The sequence below is a fragment of the Haemaphysalis longicornis genome, unplaced genomic scaffold, assembly GCF_048455015.1.
Source record: "Haemaphysalis longicornis isolate Haplotype H1 unplaced genomic scaffold, Haemaphysalis longicornis Haplotype H1 scaffold_7, whole genome shotgun sequence".
NCBI classification, from domain to species: Eukaryota; Metazoa; Arthropoda; class Arachnida; order Ixodida; family Ixodidae; genus Haemaphysalis; species Haemaphysalis longicornis.
Window position 1 is genome coordinate 174,738,927 of NW_027526422.1, and position 21,488 is coordinate 174,760,414.

A 21,488-nucleotide genomic window follows, 5' to 3' on the forward strand; every position below is an offset into this window, starting at 1 on the left:
TGAAGTTGAAATACGACCTTATTAGGGCCACCATAACTTAGAAAACATGTCAACCAACATCAGGGACTGTATCACGTAGACCTCTCACTAAAAAAAAGCTTTTTTGGCACGTCGGTACGGGATAAAGCTCCGCAATGAGCGCCGTCAACTACAACACTACTCACCAAATAGTTTTCTTCTTGACCCTCCAGTTCGTGCTGCTGAGTTTGGCTAAACCCAGTCAACCAAAATCTCATAGCGACACATTTTAGCCAAAGAAAAATTTCGTAGCTCCAATAAATATGAAGAGCACTTCAGGTGGGTATTAACTGCGGAGAGGTGACTGCCGCTGCAACAACGTCTTTACGCCGACAGATGGGACTACAAGCAGCTGACGAATGACTCGATTGAAGGAGATGATCATGAAATTCGCAGCCAAACAATATACGAGGCCTTCACAAGACAGGAATGGTTGGAGCGACATGTTGGGAGACGTACATACGTGCCTTCGTACTGCAGTGGACAGAGTGCTGCTGCAAATGATGATGTTGTGTGTGTGAAGCACACCTAATAATCCTGCCTTTTATACTGACCCTCACTCAAGTTAGCATTGTGGCAAGCGGCTGGAAGGTATGTGTTTAAAACTAAGACAGTTCACACATCGCATAATTTACACGGGAGGCACCACTGGCTGGAGCACCGCTTACTTCACCTGCCTATACATTTTATAGTAAAAGGACACTAATAAGCCAAATAAATTGTGTAGAAGGAAACACTAGCGTTGGTGAAATGCTTCGGTGGTTGAGGCACAAGAACTGGTAGCATTGAATGCATATTTAGATAATATTTTTTTTACAGTAATGCGGCGCGCTGAAAAATGAGTTTTTACCGCTCATCTTCGAGATTTCGGGCGTAATCGCCCTGCATTCATACAACACTAACAACGTATTCTTCAAGTGTAAACTTCACAATTTGCAAAGCTGAATTTGTGCATATTAAAAATATTTTCATCGCTGATGTAGTACCACCACTCTCGTGACACCAGTCTCGTTAAACGCAATATTTGCTTCGGTGTAGCAATAACATCTACTTTCATACAAATATTATTACTGATTTTCCTAATGTCATCTGAAGTATAATACTGATATCGTGAATGCCCTGAAGTTCTCCAGAAAGGAGCTCCGGATTTGTCTCTGAAACAAGCTGCAACAATTTTTAAACTATGGAGAGAAATGGCAGCTATCCAAGCACTTCACGGATCCTTATATTGACGTTCCATTCTACTAGTTTTGAAGAAAGGCCAGTTTGTTTATTTGTGGTACAGCAAGAAAAATTACATTCACACTGCAAATCCCCGTGACACACCGAGGGGTGTATCAAAATTTCTCCGTGAAGCATACTTTCCTATTCGCAATGAATGGACCTGAAAGTAAAGATTGGCAATCACAACGGCAGCACAAGAAAAAACAGGCAAATAACTACCTAAACACTGTTCTTTGGCCACAATGCCTATTTTCTTTTTTAAGTAGTAAACCTAAATGACGGTGCTAACAGAAGAAGTGAATTGTACGCAAGAAATGAGAGAAAATATTATAGAATTCTTTTCATCATCGCCTTCATCCCAACGAGATAAGGGCTAAAAGCAACATTTTGTGTCTACGGCATTTTTCTAACAATCTCTTCCCGTCTAAAATTGCATTTTAGACTCCCTAGGGAAGAAAAAGAGCACTCTGAACGTTCCCTATTAAAAGAATGGCGGTGTCAATGTATACATAATTGTGCGTCTGCACTTGTCCAAATGCATTTTTTGTGCTGTACCTCATTCAGCCTTTTATGCTGAAGCTATCTACCAGTCACTGAGTCGCGCGTTCAATACGCTCGTAGGATATATATATATATATATATGGGTTTTGTGTTTTATATATTATAACCTACCCTGCGTGGTTATATTATAACCTAATCTACTTTACACCAGTTCCTTTGCGCAAAGTAGATATTCTGTGCTGTCTTACCACGTTCATGTTATTTTTAGTGGTGTTTTAGATGTTCCGTCTGCTAAGGGGCTTGCAGGAGCATTGTTGTTCAACTTCCACCGGCAAAAATGGAACCAAGAGTTCAGGTCAAATATATAAGGACTCAAAAAAAATTTTACCCTAATTACTTCTTCAGGGCTCAACACATTTTTGTTGCAGACAGCCATGCCCGTTCGAAGGGCAGGATTCGTTCGCCATCCTTATACGTGGCCACCTAGAGCATGACAGTCTCAATTTTGCTTACTTTTCGGTTTTTGATAGATCACTGCACAGCCCCTCGCTGCTGCACTGCGCGCGGGACAATGGACATGTGGTTTTGATTTTGGGCCCAAGTGGTTTCAGCGGTTAAAGAACAAAGCCGCATTGCAGGCATATTCACGTTGTTTGCGAGAAAACAATGCTAACATCCTATTGCGCTCCTTCAATGCTGTGGCAATGACGTCGCACGTGCTGTTTAGCTAGGCTTCTGAAGATCGTTTTGCCCGTGTCGCTGCACAATTCCGTTATTTCCTTCGAGCGAGAATTTCAAGTCGTGACTTGTGCTCAGTTCTACACCTAACCAACGAGCTATGCAACGGAGCAATATTTTTATAATTCTGGCCGCAATGGTCCTGTCAATGTGAGTGAATTCTTTTTTGTTTGTTAGCCACTATTGACTACTCTTTAAAGCCGTTTTTAGGGCTGCTTTTTTTCTATGCACTTACAGCTTCCTCGGCACGCTGAAAAAGCCACGTGCTGCTAGCCTGTGTTTAACAAACTCCTTAACAACACGGTAATTTCCGAGTTAACAAACTTGATTTTCAGGTGCAATAAATGGCGCGCATCGGAACTTACTAACGCACTCCAAGGTTTATCGTTGCAAGCGTTATAGCATTTGTCAGATGTTACATACGAGACGAATGTACGTTTGACTGACTGACAAATTTCGGAAACCCTTTGTTGTACACTTGTGCGAAATATTCTGAAGATGATTACAGTGGATATCAAGGAGCAACGCATCTTTTGCATTACCTGCAACAACGTTTCTACCATAAATGTTTTGTTACACCTCAGCTCCAATAAAACCTGAGGTTACTGTTCTATATCAATATTTGTTGAAGGCTAAGCTTGTATCTATACGGCGCTAAGTCGATGGGCACTCACTCTGTTTATCACATATGTAGCATGCGATCACATGTTTTTATGACAACAACAATAGGAAAATGGCATTGCTGCTGTTGTAATCGATTATTATCGTTACAGTGCTGCTGACTGTTGCGTTGCCCATCCAATAGTGGGTGTTCCTGTATATGCTTGATGGCCATCTTTTGCAGACCAACATAAAAAGAAAAGTACGATTGATCAGTATAACAAAATACCATCGCTCTTACCGTTAGGAAGCTTTTGCTCCTAGGAACATTTGAAACCACATAAAAAAGGTTTTTTTCCTATTATCGTCTTGGCAGCCTATGCTTTGACTCCACGTTCTTACTACTTGCTTCACGGATCGGCTACGGCTCGTGTGACGAGTTCATTTTGCTCTTAAACTTTCAGCAACAAACTGCTACAGGTGTGATATTGGAATTACTGAGCGTCCATTTTTTCATTTACATCTTTTATAAAAGTAGGTTTTCAGCCGTATAGAGTGCCGAATTACGTTACAAAACTCAATAATGTGTCCTAAGTTTAGTAAAATAGGTGTCCCTAAAGCACGCCGTGAATGCTTCGACATTTCCCCTTCGGCTGAAAGCTGCCACCCGGCCGCAGGCGGTTAAAGTTGAGGACTGTTGAAAAGCATCAAGCGGAAGTCACGCACTATGCCTGTTCAATGACAGTGACACTCTTTTGGGGTATTACCTGGAGATATGCGATTATTTTGCGGAAACGTTTGATCGACGACGACACAACGACCAATGTGCCTGTGAAGAAACTTTTCAAAGAGACTTAGCCTGCTAAAGGGAGTCCAAATTATCACCTCATTACAAACACGGAACTTAACTAAGCGATATATTTTATGAGATCTCGCCTTCCGTGTTTTGGTGGCTCGGATTGCTGCGAAGATTTCCCATGCGTTGAAAGTGGGCGGTCCGCGTGGCGACCTCTTCGTGAAATCGGAAAGTGACCGGAGCCAAGCAAATGGTATTGTCGAGGGCAACGGGCGGGTGCCATAATCTAGAAGGGACAGCAATACGGGGGGCGCTTGGCAGCTGCATGAAAAGCCAACAGACAAAACTTTTAGGTGTGGAGTACCTTAGACCGCACAATGTCCGTTCGCCTCCGTGCGCCAGCATTTACAATCACAAAAAGTCACATAGGCACCAGGAGGTTTCGAGCCTGCGTCTAGTAGAGCAGACAGCGTTAGTGCCAGTCGTCTTACCCATTGGGCTACGAACTTGAGTACGTAGTACCCGAGAGTAAAACGGCTTATTCCCTTGACTGTAACGGTGCGGAGTACCTTAGGACCTCCCAATGTCCATCCGCGACCATCCGTGCACACACCACCATCACGTGAAAATCAAGCGAAATTCGATTTGAGCCGTGAGTTGCAGTTTCATTTAGAGAATAATCAAGGTGCAACTCACGGCTGAAATCGAATGACGGTCGCGGCACAAATCGGATGTCACTGGGGGCGCAACTTGGATGTCATTTCGAGTCCCCGTACTCCGAACCCTTGCCATCATCCACGGAGTGGAGGTGCTGCCATTTTTTGCAAGCTTTCTGGCCTAAACGGTGTAAAAAATCTTGTACCTGGCGCACACGTTTAAAGCTGTTTTGGGTAAAAAATAGTGTAAGGATGAAAAAAGGGTGTGCTTGTGAACGCCCTAAAATGAGGTTGTAAGTTTTCATAACCCCGAAAAATAAGTACCGTAATTACCAGATTCTAACGCACCCCCGATTCTAACGCGCACCCGATTTTCCAGGCAAAAAACCGAAAAAACCTGCACCTCCGACTGCAACGCGCAAGGAACTTTCTGAGCAAGAAAAACGAATGCGAGAGAAACGGGGGATTTATTTCCCAAAGTAATATGACTCATCTCATTCTTTGTCGCCTTCCGCTGAACGCAACATCTCGTCATCGGTGCCGTAAAGCGCGTTCGCTATGCCACACTTCTGAACGAACGTTCAAACATGTTCGATGGGATCGTGGCCCACGCCTGGCATGCCCATCCCGCGAGCTTCTCCAGAGGCATACGCTTCAGCCAACCGCTCGTTGTGAACGCGTTAGAGCCGCTCGTAAGCCGCGTAAGCGGCGCACCTTCGTTGCCGCTGCTGCCATTGCTGTTATTAAGCACGCAAGTGGAATAATTTGACGATTTGTGTGAACGCCGAAAGAAAACCCTAGGTGCCTAGATCCTAAAAATTGTTGTTAAAAGCTTTGGCGCCATCTTGAGATGGCGATGGCGATGGGTGGTACGAAATAGCTGTTTCGGCAGTTTCGGTTTTGTATCTGATTCTAACGCGCATGCGATTTTTCGGCCTTTTCTTGCGGAAAAAAGGTGCGCGTTAGAATCGGGTAAGTACGGTATGTGGGCAGCGCAGCTACGCATACCGGCCCAGCCATGATAGAGTCAACATGCACAAGTCCCACTTGGCCCACAAATGAATTCAGCAAAAAATTCATGACTTTGTGTCAACAAAAAACGAACAAGGGCTGAAGGAGGTGGCGGGCACAAACGCTAAATTCGAATTGAGTTAGAAGTTAGCGCTTGTGCCGTTTGGAACTTAGTGCTTGTACCTGTCCCTCCATCTGACGTCCTCTTTTTGCGCTACATGAAGTCATGTATTACCGCTACAAACTAGCCCAAACCCAAACTCGCTGAGTAAGAAAACCAACGGGATGCATGGCGCGAGCGATTTCCTACTTAATTAGAAATACATATGCTTTTCTTGCTTTTCTAGCCAACAGAGGGAAGTCCTCCGATAGAGTCGGCGGGCATGTCGCAAAAATTCGATATTTTAGCAGTAATTTTGGAATTATGCGTTTTAATGTGAGCATATACAAGTCAGCAGGCGAATTTGCGACAACCTTTTAATCGCGAGGTGGTTGTTATGTTCAATAAGTGATATAATTTTATTAAATACCGAACACCTTTCCACACCATTTCAACACTGACCTAGAAGGGTGTCAATTATTTCAACCCCTTTTTTCTCAGGAGGGTGTAAAGCTAGAAATTAAGGTATTGGAAACTAAGAAAAAGTGCGTGAAAGACCCTCAACTAAGAAAAAGGATGTAAACAACCTCCAGCTTTGTAGCTATTTTATACCCGTGTGGGATAACATAACTTTAATGTTTCCGCACTGAAGGTTCTACAACAACTGCCCCCGAATCAGGGCACACACACAGTTTTCTTGCTTCTTTCGGGCGAGAGTGTTCTTACCGCCGGCGCCCGTGTTTAGAGGTATCGACGCGACGCGCAGGCGCAGAAGCGGCGCCGAACCGTTTCGCCACACCACCCCCCCACGGAGATAGGAGCCGTCACGGTTAAAGAGGTTTGGGGACCCGCACCTGGCGTCCAAAGCTGGTGGTGTAGGGTGTGGGCCTAGGCGTTGCGGGGTCTTGTGGGCGAATTACGGGAGGCGTGCGGTAGTTGGTGGTCTTCTGGGAAAGGATGTATGATGGCTTTAGGCGGTCGATGGAAACGCGAACGTCCTTTCCACTGATTTGCAGGGTGAATGTTTTGTCGTCGCGACGAATGACTTTATATGGTCCAGAGTAAGGCGGTTGGAAAGGTGCGGGTACAGTGTCGTCGCGGAGGAAGGCACGCGAGCATGTTGCCAAGTCCTTAAACACGAACGGGGTCGGCTTGGTGTGGCGTGCCGCTGGTGACGGGCGCAGCGCGCCCATTGTGCGACGGAGCCGAGCGACGAAGTCTGCAGGTTCCGAGCTGGTTACGTCAGTAGTCGGAGCGGAGAGGAGTTCTCCAGGTAGGCGAAGCGGCTCCCCGTAGACAAGTTCCGCGGGCGTGGCTTGAATGTACTTCTTGAAAGTTGCGCGCAGACCAAGAGCGACGGCTGGGAGAGCTTCGAGCCAGGTTGAGTGAGGGTGACACATGATGGCTGCCTTGAACTGTCGGTGAAACCGTTCAATCATCCCGTTGGCGCAAGGGTGGTAGCTAGTTGTCCGTAAACGTTCGAACCCGGTGGAGAGCCCGAGGAGCCTGAAGAGTTGTGATTCGAATTGCCTTCCTTGATCGGTTGTGACTCGACGAGGAGTGCCGAAGCGTGAAATCCAGCCTGAGAAGAAGGCTGATGCGACGTCTTCTGCGGTGATCCTTTCGAGCGGCCACACCTCGGGCCAACGAGTGTAACGATCAATGGCGGTGAGGCAATAACGGTAAGGGCCGGCCGGTGGGAGGGGTCCAATGATGTCGATGTGGACGGGCTGAAACCGTTCCGGCGGGAGGGGGAATTCTCCGAGTGGCGAGGTGACGTGCCGGGTGATTTTGGCGCGCTGACATTGAATGCACGTGCGTGCCCAGGTGCGGCAGTCCCGTTGCATTGAGGGCCACGCGTACCGGTCAGTCACAAGGCGTGTAGAAGCTCGGATGCCGGGATGACTGAGGTTGTGTAACTGGTTGAAGATGCTTTGGCGATGCAAAGAAGGGACGTATGGTCTCACTCGTCCTGTTGATATGTCACAGTAGAGAGCGTCCGTCGACCCAGGGATGGTAACTTTTTGAAGTTGAAGGGAGGAGCCATTCTCGAGGAGCTGCTGGAGTTCGGTGTCCGTTTTCTGAGCTTCGGCGAGGGCGTCGGTCGTAACGGTTGGTAGCTCGACAGCCGAGACGCGGGAAAGGCGTCGGCGACCACGTTTTCCTTTCCGCTGATGTGTTGGATATCTGTGGTGAACTGAGCGATGAAGGACAGTTGGTTCTGCTGGACCGGTGGAAGCTTTTCGCGGCGTTGGGAGAAGGCGTAAGTGATAGGTTTATGGTCGGTGTATATGGTGCAGTGCTGTGCCTCGAGGATGTGGCGAAAGTGTTGGACTGCTTCGTAGATGGCAAGAAGCTCTCTGTAGTAGGCTGGCCAAGTCGTCTCCGCAGGGGGCGAGGTTGCATCGACGATGCTGCCGGAAGGTGGGGGCGGCTTCGGGGAAGAGAGTTTCTTCGAGAAGAACGCCAAGGGGCGCGAGTTGTTTCCCACGCGCTGCATGAGAGAGGCTCCGACGGCGGTGCTCGAAGATTGCGTGTTCGAATCACGTCCGGGTCACCAGATTTGGGATAACATAACTTTAATGTTTCCGCACTGAAGGTTCTACAACAACTGCCCCCGAATCGGGGCACACACACAGTTATCTTGCTTCTTTCGGGCGAGAGTGTTCTTATCACCGGCGCCCTTGTTTAGAGGTATCGACGCGACGCGCAGGCGCAGAAGCGGCGCCGAACCGTTTCGCCACACCCGTTTACACGGGTGGACAGAACGTTTTCTACAACAGGGGAAGGAGAGGATGTTTTGTAGCTCAAAATGATTAAAACTGTATTAACTGGCATCAATTGTTACCAGGGGAGCTGCTTAACCTTGAGGTAAGTTTGGTGGGGTTAGCGAAAACATACCAATTAAAAGAACTGCTCCGCCTCTAAACGGTGAACCACCGAATCTAGAGTATTTTAACAGTGAAGCCGGCTTTCGAGTTTGTTCGAGTGTCAGCACAAGCGGCACATGTGTATGCAAACGTCTTTTGTATGCAAAACGCATTTTATAAGTGCTAGTTTTTTGGGATACTGAAACGCAAAAAATGGCATAGGCAGCACCAGTGGAGCAAGGGTGGAAGAACAGCGGAGCTGGGGGGGGGGGGGGGGTCAACTTTGCTTGTTTCCCCCTTGGATCCGTTGTCAGTAGGGGGGACGCACTCGAACAGCCTTGTAACATCCGGCTGAACTTGGTCTCCCGCCTCAGCACTTAGTCCAGCCTAGCAAGAACATCGCAAATCCTAACAAAACTTGGCAAAGCCTAGCAAAGCCTAGCAAAACTTAGCAGCGGCAAAAGAAGATCTGTCGACCCCAGTTCCGCCGGTTTTTTCTCCACCTGGACGGCTGCTTTGCGCCCGTTCATCACCCTGCAGAAAATCAAGGATGTTGCCGTCGATCAACACCCCTTCTCGACACAAAAAGAGGGCCAAGCTACTAATTAGGGTGTTGGAACCTAAGACAAATACCGTAATGACTTCCCAACACCCTTATTCCACTTATACTACACCTTTTTTGGGCAATGAGCGTGCAAAATGTTTAGTGTGTATGTACAGCTTTTTTATTTTAAAAGTTCAAATTGGTGTTTCACGTGTCCAAGCTAAACTTGGGGTACGAGGTGCACCGTATATGGAAACGAGCGACCATTCAACACGAAAAACTTTGTTATGCTTTTGAGTATCTCTTACGATGTGGTTCAGGAGGCTATGAGGTGATGTCTTGTACTTTCCCGTGAAAATACACAAGCATGAATGGCCTTAATAAATGGACAGCTGAACACCTTTGTTTATAGTACCGCAAAAACGGTACTATAAACCGCCATCCGCGCCGCTAGTGAAAGCGCCCATGCATTATCCGACGGGATGGTAAGACTAAACATCTCTCTCTGAGCCAACTAGCTGCCTCGAGCGCTTCTAAACTTCCGCCATGAGGCGCGCGCATCCCCATTGAGGCAAGTCGAGAAGCTCTTCGCACTGTCGCGGGCGTCGCGCGTTAGTTTCTGACCGAAGTAGAAGGTGCCGCGGGCGCGATATCGCCGATGCGGGCGTGAAAATATCGTGCTCGCAACGCCGACGCGCACGAATCGCGTGTAAAAACGTGCCATGCGGTTCACGCTTTACTGTCTGTTTTGCAATAACACTTTGCGAGTTAGCACAGGACCGGGATAATTGGAGATTAATGAGAGATGACTTTGCCTTGCAGTGGGCGTAGATAGGCTGGTGATGATGATGGTGATGATGAAAGCTTGGCAGGGATTCACGCGACTAACTCCGAAGGGTCGCGATGAAGAGGGCATTGCAATGGTAGCTAGCGGGACAGGGGAAAAGGACGAAAGTTCAAGATGGTGAACGTGGACCGGCTGTAAGCCGGGTCATTGAACAGTTTTGAGCTTCAAAGAAAGTGATCTTGCCGGACTCAACATGTCGTTTAAGAGGAATGCTACAGGAGCGCTTCAGGAAAGCATTTTATGATAAAACTTTCTTTGCAAAGCTACTCTTCGTGAAAAATGTGGTGGACATTTTCACTGATTTTTTTTGTCTTCGTTTCATGTAAGTTAGCCGTTGGTCCACCTACTCAATGATCATCATAGGTGACCCTCTTTCACAAGCTGTGTGGGCGATTCATGAAGACAGTCTTACCGCTGAAAAACGCCAGAGAGTTGCCGTTGTTGCAAACCTAGTCCCCTGCAAATTGCAAAAGGAGTGTACAAGTCGCAGAGGACATATAGCATGTGATTTCGTCTTGAGAACCCGGAGAGCAACAGACATTTACGCCGGGCGCTAGAAGCTTTTACATAAATTGCCCTCAGCTGTATATTCTGTCACGTGTCACTGTGCTCCGTTCATTATCCTACTGTTCTGTAGCCTGCCGATTGTAGCCTATTCTGTAGCCTACCTGTAGGCTACTGTAGCCTACCGATTGGAATGCTACCCCGATAGTCATTTTTTATATAAAACTTAAAGTTCTTTTATGATCTGTTTGCTCATGCAGTGAATGCATTCACACACTCGCACGAACGGTTTCGGTGCTTGTCTTGAGGCGTTGCATAGTCACTGCTAAAAGACATCTGTGCGGCAGAAACTCGTCTGCACCGAAGGCATTTTACTTGTTTAAAAATTTCTGTGTGCCCCGGATGCTGCTTTTGGGGCTCCTCTCGGTTGTGCTGCTTCCCTTCTAGTAATATTTCTCAAATCTTAATGCTCGTTCTTTCTGCTTCCAAAGCCGATTTTGCTGCTCCAAATCCTACTTTTGGCTGCTCCAAAAGCTGCTCCAAAATGACTCGACCCAATAACATCACTGCATTTTGTGAACCACTGCTGCGCGCGGTTTCCGTACCCTCTAAGCCTAGTTTGTTGCAGTCAAAATGCCACATCGGGTAACATCCGATATTAATATACAGCAGCTACGCTCGCCTGAAAAGAGCGAAAGAAATTGACTAATGAGCACACTTCCCGGCTATATGTTCCTTCGCAATGCGATGAATACGTTGGTACTCACTTCGTAACATCTATACATATTTTGTTCTGCGGGCGTAGGCTCACTTAGCGAAGTTAAAATCGCCGTATTTCTTTTTTGCTGTGTAGATCTACAGGAGCAGCTGAGGAGGAAGATGATGGCAGCCAACAGCTCTACTGTGGAATGCTAGTAAGTTCTTGAAAGGTACTGATAGTTACTGTTGCTACATTTTGGGCTTTTGGAATTGAAACTTGCCCCATAGTAACGGTTACATGTGAGGAACGTTTATTTCCTTTAAACATGAGTCAAAGCGCACGCAATTGGCGGTGAGCGCGACCACGGGCGGCATTCCGAAGCGCGCCTCCGTGACGTCGGCTTAGGGATTCTCGCATTTCTCGTCTGCTTCATGCGGGCTCGCTCTCCGTGCTGTTTCATGCGGGCTCGCTCTCCGTGCTGTTTCTTTGTGCTGTTTCTTTGCGATGCTTGTCCACACCACATATCGCCTGCGGATTTTTTAGCATAATAAAATGCTTAAATCGCATGCACTAGCTCACGCCGTGAGTTAAATAAAGTATGTATATAGTTTTTGAACCTGCTACGGAAGAAACATTGCCGGCGTCACCCCATTCCTTGCAAAGCCGGTCTTGTGCCGAACGCGAAGAGTCGGAGCTAGGCGTCACCTTCTCTAGTAAACAATCTTTGGAACAAAGGGAACAGCCAGCTGCTAGAAACCGACAACAGCGAAAATGCGAGACCAAAACAAATTTCAAGCCTTCTCTCGGCTTTGGCAGAAGGCATTACGATTCCTGGCAATCGTACGTAAGGCAAGAAAAGGTTTTGCAGCCATGCCGAAAGCTCGATAGTACTGTATCACATCACTTTCCGTTTTCACGGCATGAAAGTGTGCCGACATGCAGTATCGGTCACAAATAATGTAGGTTGATTTCCAAATAAGCTACTGTGTGTATAGGCGTGATCTGGTTTTATACGAGGCTACTAACCAGTATGCAGGCTTATTGAGCAAAACGAGTTACCTGTATGGTAAACATACAGTAAGACTGTTTGTTCAGCCCTGAAGGGATATTTAGATACATTTTCCACGGCCATATCTTCCCAAGATTCCGATATGAGTTATAGGAAAAGTGCATTCAAGAGGAGGAGGAGATAGAGCAGAAAACTTTACTTAACAATAAAATCTAGCTGATTAGAGGGCCGTGTCCTCGGTCCACGACAAGAGAGTAACAGTGATTTTCTTCAATTAATAGAACGCCATCCCGAGTAGACTATGATTTGTTGTTTACGCCTGGAATGGTTGGAAAACAATAAAGAGCTCCTTGGAAATGTTGAATTGTTTCGATTCTTGTTATATATGCACGTATACTATTTATTTTGTTCGTTAGCGAGTATGCCTAGCCTTCAACACCGTAATCATGTCATAACTGTTCGGGTTAAGAGTCAATTCGTTATGATAACGATGGTTACGATATAAATTCGGGGCACAAAAGCCGTTTTCGAGTATTCTGGACAACGTTGTCTGAGGTGTGATCGCGGTGGCTTAGCACAAGCCTTCTTATTGTATTTGCATGTGAATAAACAACGCGCGCTGTGGATATTCAGCTTCTTGCACGCAGCCATAACGAAAGCAAATACAGCATGAGGAAAAAATGCATGCGATTTTTGTGACACAACCCAACATCCCCAAACATACTAATAAGACGTTTGTGACGGCAGAGCAAAACTAATGCGCTGGGCACAGAAAAAAAACAGTCATCTGATACGAGTAAACAACAAAAGAAATAGAAGACATCCGCTGTATTTCTTGCAGTGCGATCCGCGTGAAGGGGCCTGCTGCTTGGCACGTAGCGTTATACTGTTGATTTTCATAAGATCATCTCAAAAATGCTGTAGGGAAACCTACACATTTTGAATACTTATAAAGCAGCTCTCACAGCTGAACCTTGCGAATACGCTAGATAGGATGAGGCACTTACGATCTTCTGACTGATGCTCTTAAGTGTTGTTCTCTCTCTCCTCCTATGCTGCAAACTTGTGAGGGATACAGCTTGAAATTATTCAGACGTGTCAGAAGCTGTAAAAAATAGCTCAGTTATTATAAATACGCTTTTTAATGCACTAAAGCATCAAAGCGGGAGATTTCTTGCACAGACACTGCTGCCCCCAACACGCGGAGTGTAGCAGACGACAGCGGCGGGATTCCCTAAGCCGTCGTCGGAGCCACGGGGCTCCACTCAAAAATCTCATCGCCAATAGAGAACGATAATTATTTTTTTTTGGTTGGGGGGGGGGTACAAGATTTCCATTTCAATGCACTATGTAACAGCGCAGAAACCACACACACACGCGCATAGAAATATATATAAAAGGTAAGTAGATACCGCGACACATGAGAAAAACCTTAAAAAATAAAAGTTTACTGATGTTTCATGATGAGGACTTCCGTACTCTGAACAAAGGAAGTCCCCTTCCTGAAACGCAGTAAACTTTTATTTTTAATTTTTTTCTCCTGTGTCTCTGTATCTACTTGCCTTATTTTGTCGCTCTCGGTGTGAGTTTTTGTGTCCAAACTATATATATATATATATATATATATATATATATATATATATATATATATATATATATACAGAAAGATTGGTCAGCAGTCTACAACGCCAACGGCGTGGGTTCGGTCCCCACTCTGGGCGCGTGTTTTTCTTTCTTTCTTTCTTCTGTATATCAAAAAAAAATGTGTACTTCATTAACCGTAGTGAAAAAGAAAAGAGCCTAACCACACCCCTATGCCTCCTTTGGCGTTGTAGACTGCTGACCAATCTTTCTGTATTTCCTCAACGAGGCCCTCATTTCCTTACTCTATATATATATATATATAGCGAATCAGAAATAGGAAAATGAGGGGCTCGTAGAAATAACACAGAAATAAGGGTTGGCAGTCAAGAAAACCGCACCAGACCGGTATTCTGGAGGTCGTGGGTTCGGATCCCACCTGGCGGGCATTTTTTCTTCGCTTTCTTTCTTTCTTTCCAAATTCTTTATCTGTTTCATTGACCTACCACAACCTCCCCTTTGCTTTCCGAGGTTTGCTTGACTGCCAACCCTTATTTCTGTGTTATATCTATATATATATATATATATATATATATATATATATATATGTGTGTGTGTGTGTGTGTGTGTGTGTGTGTGTGTGTGTGTGTGTGTGTGTGTGTGTGTGTGTGTGTGTGTGTGTGTGTGTGTGTGTGTGTGTGTGTGTGTGTAACGCAGGAGACATGGCGTCCGTCGACCCAACACCTTTATTAACAACTCCTTCTTCCTTGTCCACCACTATCGCACCGCACCTTCTTTTGGTGGCTAATCTCCCATTCCGGCCAACTGCCCTGTACCATTCATCTGCGCGACGTCACACGCTTCCCGCTCCCCCCGAGACGTGTAGCTGTAGGTGCGGATAATATCGTCTTAGCCTCCCCACATGGACAATGTCAGTCTGACGACCGAGTGGAGCCACGCTGCGGTCAATCTCGTAGTTTACCGCAGAGATCTTGCGTAGGACAGTATACGGCCCTTCCATTATCGCACAGAGTTTGCGGCGGTTGGGATGCCAGGGTGTCTCATATAACACACAGTCTCCCACCTGGAGCTCTGATGGAAGAAACTTCTTGTCCTAGATGAGCTTATTCTCCTCGTGATACGCGAGGGAATTGCGGACTGCGTTTGCGCGAGCTTCTTGCAGCGTTTCAGCAGTGTTGGAGAGGAGGCAGGGGTATGATGGTGTGCCATACATGAGAAAACATGGTGGGTAGCCGGTGACTTCATGAGGTGTCTTGTTGTACTCATCGACAACCTCTGGAAGAAGGCGTGTCCATGGTTTTCGCAGTTCGTCGTTGATTTTGCAGCGGAGGCGAGTAACTATGGACTGATTAGTGCGCTCGTTTAGGCCATTACACTTCGGTCGTTGAGAACTTGTGAAAAGCTGATGAATGTTGTTGTGTTTGAGGAACTGCTTGAATTTGCCTGCGGTGAATCCTGTTCCGCGGTCGGAGAGGAACTTCCGAGGCTTTCCAGCCATGAAGATGCCCTTCAGGCAGGAAATGTACGCATCGCAGGTCTCATTTCGGTGCGCAAAAGCCCAAACATAACGAGTGGCATGATCAACGGCCAAGTGAATGAACCTTTTTGGAGAACCGTAGTTCGCAAAACCTCCGATGGTGTCCATGGCCAGAAGATCGAATGGTTGTTCAGCTGGTGGTAGTGACTCCAAAGATCCGAAACGCTTGGTCTTCGTCTTCTTGCAGCGCTGGCAAGTGTCACAGTGGCGAATATATTTTGAGACATCGGTGATGATGTCAGGCCAATAATATTGTGGAGACAGAAGTCGCAATGTCTTCTTGACTCCAACGTGACCAAAAGCGTCATGAGCCTTCTGAAGAAGAGAAGATCGCAGAGCAGCAGGAACGTAGGCTTTTCGAATCCCTCTGCGTGTCACTATGGCCATTCCGTTCTCAATGACGTGCTTGCAAGGCGGCTTGGCGTTGGGATGCTCTTGCAGTTGGTCAGCTGATAGAAGCTGAATAATCGGGTTTCGTGATAGTGCATGAGCTTCGATGTTTTCATCGCCCTTTTGGTGCTTTATGTTTACATCGTACATGGAGAGTTTCAAGGACCATCGAAAAAGACGGCCTCGCGGATTCTTGATGTTCTTAAGCCACTGTAGCGCAGCGTGATCGGTGACCACCGTAAAAGGTTTTCCATATAATAGCCATGCCATTTGTCGATAGCGTCAATAATTGCCAAGCATTCAAGCTCTGTGATGGCGTAATTGACTTCATGCTTGAGCAGCTTGCGTGAGTGGTATGCAACTGGGTGCTCCCGGCCTTCATCATCCTGCTTCAAAACGGCGCCGATACCTTTGCTGGACGCATCACAGTACAGCACACAAGGTTTGAAGGCATCATAGATGGCAAGAACCGGCTCTTCCGTGACACATTTCTTCAGCTTTGTGAAAGCCAGTTGGCAGTCAGAGTCCCAGTTCCACGTAGCGTCTTTGCTGAGGAGGCACGTCAGTGGATGGGAAATTTCACTGAAGTGAGCGATGTACCGACGGTAAACATTCACGGTACCGAGAAACCGCTGCAGCTCTTTCGGGCGCGAGGGGGTGGGAAACCGCAAAATCGCCTCCACGTTGCTTCGTTTCGGAGTGACTGCGCCATTTGAAACCCTGTGTCCAAGGTACTCAATGGATCTTTGTGCGAACTGACATTTCTTCATTTTGAGCCGGACGCATTCGCTTTTAAAAGCGTTTAAAACGGCGTCGAGATGCTTCAGATGGTCAGAAAACGTGTCAGAATACACCACAATATCATCGAAGTAGTTCGTGACGTGCGCTAAGCGGTGTTTTGCTGGGATGGACTTGACAGCCCGCTCAAAAGTGACTGGGGCATTCCGGAGACCGAAAGGCATAACAAGCCATTCGTAGTGACCGGTACGTGTCACAAAGGCTGTTTTCGGAATGTCTTCCGGGTGCATCTTGACGTGCCAATAACCCGATCTGATGTCTAATGTTGAAAAGTACGTCGATTTCCCGAGAGAGTCTAGAACGTCGTCAATGCGAGGGATGGGTTGGTAGTCGGGCACCGTCACTGCGTTCAGCTTGCGGTAATCTATGCAGAAACGTGTGCGCCCTTCTCCCTTTTTCTCTGCCAGAAGTGCCGGGGCAGCGTACGGAGACGTAGACAGCCGTATTACACCTTGCGTGAGAAGGTCGCTGACTTGTCTGTCCATTTCGACGCTATCGGGTTCTGAGCATCGATAGGGAGCCCTGCGGATGGGGACGTTGTTTGTGACGGGAATGCGATGCATCTCGCTACTGATACACCCAATGTCAGTTTGTGATTTGGAAAAAATGTCCTCGTACTTGCGGAGAAACTGCTTAAGTGCAGACCTCTGAGTTTCATTTAGGTGGCCCAAATCGAAAGCTTGAGGTTCCTGTGCACAAGCGTTTTTGTCAGCCGCGTAACGGACTTGTGGGCGTTGAGAGTGAAGGACATCGTTCCCTTGGCGTAGGGTCAGGGTGTCGAGGTCTAGAAACAAGTTGAAGAGGCAGGCGCTGTCCAAGCCAAGAAGTAGATTGCTCTTCATTCCTTGCAGAACGTGCGCTTCTATTTCCTTCGTGATTTTTCCGATTTGTACTTTTAGATTGACGCGACCCAAAGTTTTGGTTGATGATGTTACTTGATCTACAGTGATGCATGAATCTCTCATTATTTGCAGGCGAAGGGTTGTTAGCACCGCTTCGCTGATACAGGTAATTGTGGCTCCGGTATCAAGAGTAGCGCTGACTGGGTTCCCGTTAATGAGTGCATCAAAGTGAATTAACATAGCTTTGGGTCGCCCTCCTCGTTTCCCTGGTTTGTAGCGAGGGCGGAAATGCTTGCGCGTCGTGGGCATTCATTGTGCCAGTGCATCTGTCGTGACAAGCCGGCCATGGCGCAATGCCTGCATTCGGACATGGGTGCTCGGCCCGGCGTATTAGGCGGACGCTGATAGGAATTGCCGCTCGGTGCATTGATCTGTGCGTGTCGACCTGGTGGAACGCGGTGCGACTTAGCTCGGTTCATAGCAGCCTCTACTCTAAGCGCAGCTAAAAGCCACGCTGCTGGGGTGGGTGGAGTAAGCCCAGCAAGAGCCATTTCCATTTCAGCAGGGAGGCCGTCGATGAGCCCTGATATAAGGTGCACGTCCTTTAATTCAGCAAGGCGTCCCAGACACATTTTTTCATCGTAATATTCCTTGAGGCTCTGGCCCGATTTCAGGCGGCAATGAATGAACTGACGGAATGGATCTGTGATGGCGCTTGCGAACCGTTCGGTCATGCATGCAACGAGGTCCTCCCAAGCTGTGACAGTGTCAAACACCTCGGTAAGGTACCAGCGGAAGGCCTCACCTTTAAGGTAATCGGAGAAATTGCACAACTTATCTCGCTCGGTACATGCAGCAGCCGCAGTCTTCACCTCGAAGAGTCGGAGCCACTTGTCAAAGGGAACATCGTCGCTTGCTCCCGAGTACTTGGGGATGGTAATGGCTTTCTTGGTTGTTGTCGTCATGATGCGGGGTTGCACGGTAAATCCTGTCGGCTAGTGTAACGCAGGAGACATGGCGTCCGTCGAACCAACACCTTTATTGTTGTTGTTGTTGTTGTTGTTATTAACAACTTCTTCTTCCTCGTCCACCACTATCGCACCGCACCTTCTCTTGGGGCTAATCTCCCATTCCGCCCAACTGCCCTGTACCATCCATATGCGGGACGTCACAGATATATATATATATATATATATATATATATATATATATATAGCGAATCAGAATAGGAAATGAGGGGCTCCTAGAAATAACGCAGAAATAAGGGTTCGCAGTCAAGAAAACCTTGGAAAGCAAAGGGCAGGTTGTGGTAGGTCATTGCAACAGATAAAGAATTTGGAAAGAAAGAAAGAAAGCGGAGAAAAAATGCCCGCCAAGTGGGATCCGAACCCACCACCTCCAGAATACCGGTCTGGAGCGATAACCACTACGCTACCGGCGGGGCGATTTTCCCCCCCGCTTTCTGGGGTATTTATGTCAATGTAATTTTTTCCTGGGCTTGGGGGTGGTAGCCAGCACCACAACCTACCACAACTTCCCCTTTGCTTTCCGAGGTTTTCTTGACTGCCAACCCTCATTTCTGTGTTATTTCTACGAGCCCCTCATTTCCTATTCTGATTCGCTACATGCATAGCGAGGGCCTCTGTTCTGGCAGTCTTGGTGCCATAGGGAGCTTAAGAGGGTTCAACGCTGGTTGAACCCTCTTATATATATATATATATATATATATATATATATGTGTGTGTGTGTGTGTGTGTGTGTGTGTGTGTGTGTGTGTGTGTGTGTGTGTGTGTGTGTGTGTGTGTGTGTGTGTGTGTGTGTGTGTGTGTGTGTGTGTGTGTGGCCGAAAATAAGGCATGGCAGTCAAGAAAACCTGGGAAAGCAAAGGGAGAATGTGGTAGGTTATTGAAACTGTTAAAGAATTTAGAAAGACCGAAAGAAAGTGGAGAAAAAATGCCCGCCGGGTGAGATCCGAACTCACACGCGCCTCGTGCGATGACCACTACGTACCGGCTGGCGTATTTTCTCTCCATTTTATCGGGTATTTATGCTAAGGTATTTTATTTTGTGCCTAGGGGAGGGGAGGGTAAGTAGCGCTACTCGGACTACTCGGGGGGAAGGGGACCTTCTTTAAACCCCGGGCTGGGACTCGAGTCTTTACGACATATCGAGAGTGGTCGCTACATGCATAGCGAGGGCGTCTGTTCTGGCAGTCTTGTTGCCATAGGGAGCCCAAGAGAGTTCAACGCTGGTTGACCACTCTCGAATGGCGCCTCCCTTATCGCAAGGTTTTAAAGCTATGTCGGGACAGCTTGCGAGTTCCTCCAGAGCTTTCTTCTTATCGGTAGTCATGTTATGGTGTAAATAAATGTGTTTGGTATGCTTTTCGCACATCGCATTGGACTGCTTTGATGTACATGTCGGGCAACTATCACGCTGTGTTGGAGGGGTCCAGTGCTTATAGATAGATAGGGCGCTACGGGCTTCGTCCGCCGCCGGGTGATAGATGTATTCTCGTAGCCTCACGTTTCAGGCAACATTGTCTAAGTCCTTAAAAAGTTCAAAAAGCCCTTACAAAACACGTATCCATTCAAGTTCGAGTTCCGGCAAATTGTGCACTTCGTACAACAGCCTGATATTTTGTGAAAAATACTTGCTCACTGTGAGCGCAATAGTACCCGCATGTTGCACAGCCGTTCTGCCGCTCCAAATGGCATGTAAATTCAGCACCATTATCAAATCATACGGGGCATCATCTCCGCGCTCAAATGGAAGGAACCGAACGCCATGCACTTAAATAGGCAGGTCTTTAACGTTCTCTGTATGACGTCCTCAAAAATACCGCATCCCAGCACTCCACGAAAACATGTTGCAGTCTTTCGGCTTTGGCGCGCAGCGTACATATGGTAGACTAACCAATAAACAGACCCTTCTGGTCCATCCACGATAGAACTGGCAGCGTTCCTGTACGTAAATTAAAAATTAAAGCTTTCACGGAGGCTGGACCTGCCATTTTTTCACACGCGATAACAAAAATGGTCCAGGACCGGGACTAAACACTGTCCCATAACGTTGCACCGCGAACATCACCTCCCTAAAATTATTTTAATGGTTGTTTACGAAACAGTGGCTAAATGTTTTACAGAAAATCTAAACATAAGAAACCGAAAAGACCGAATCACTTCCTTCATAGTGCCTTTCACGGCCCAACGTCTATCATCTAGAGAAGAAACAATATACATAGGCGGCGCATTTACTAATTTAATCTGCATGAAAGTGCGAAAAAATGGATAACTTCTATCACGCAGGAACATAGACCGGTTTGCAAGTTGGCGAACAAATACGTGAGTATGTGCTCGCCAACTGTACGAGCAAGGCATGGGCAACACCGGCATGCCTTAGTCGTCAAAAGGTTACACCGACTGGAACGCTCCTGTACTGATGACCAGATGAAGGCTGCGAATACTCTGTGCATTCGCTACATGTGGACCTGTGAACAATGAAGCACTTTCAGCACATACTCAATTTTCCTCTACTCCATCTCAACAAATGGCGCCTACAAGCAAAATGCAGCATGTCAAGCTAGGCTTTAATACATACGGCGGGTTGCATATAGCTTTTGTATTGTATTTCAGTGGCCCTCGCAGTGATACCACCGGTTCCTCACTCGCCGATTTTCCAGACGGGCCCCACGTTGCTGTTAATACAAGTTTTGTAGCCGTATCGCCTTTATTTACACTACTGAAAGCTATCGTACATGCCTACCTCGGCGAAACAAGCCACGGTAGTTGGGTAGGTACCGTGTTTCGCGTGCAGCGTGAGCTATCAGAATCAGGTGGACTTCACCATATTCCTCAACAGATCTCTAATTTACACTATATTTTTTAGCTCGAGTACGCGCGAGCCAAACGTATGTCAAACAAACTGGTATCGTTTCAAAGACTTCCAAAGCGGCTGTCCGCCAGCGCTCTGTAGGCGCCATGGAGCGGAAACAGGAAGACCTCATTGATACATTCTGTTAGCCGCTCGCCGCGGCGAAGCCGCCGACAAACTTTTCTAACCCAGCTAGATCGGCGGCGGACACGGGCGGCAAACAACGTTTTCCGGCGCCGCGCGTCGGGCGCGCGCCGCCGAACATTGTTAGACGACTTTTCGTCGCATATTTACTGCGTGTATTCTGGCCTGAAAGGAACACTAAAGG

General features: G+C 47.2%; 1 long non-coding RNA gene across 1 annotated transcript in view; it reads left to right on the top strand.

Annotated features, from left to right (window-relative positions):
- The first annotated feature begins 2,374 nt into the window (after positions 1–2,374).
- Positions 2,375–21,488, top strand: part of LOC144145544 (uncharacterized) — a 38,932-nt gene continuing 19,818 nt past the window's right edge. Inside the window, exons 1-2 of the long non-coding RNA XR_013317525.1 lie at positions 2,375–2,631; positions 11,263–11,323. This is a non-coding gene — a long non-coding RNA (uncharacterized LOC144145544). The remainder of the gene's footprint in view (positions 2,632–11,262; positions 11,324–21,488) is intronic.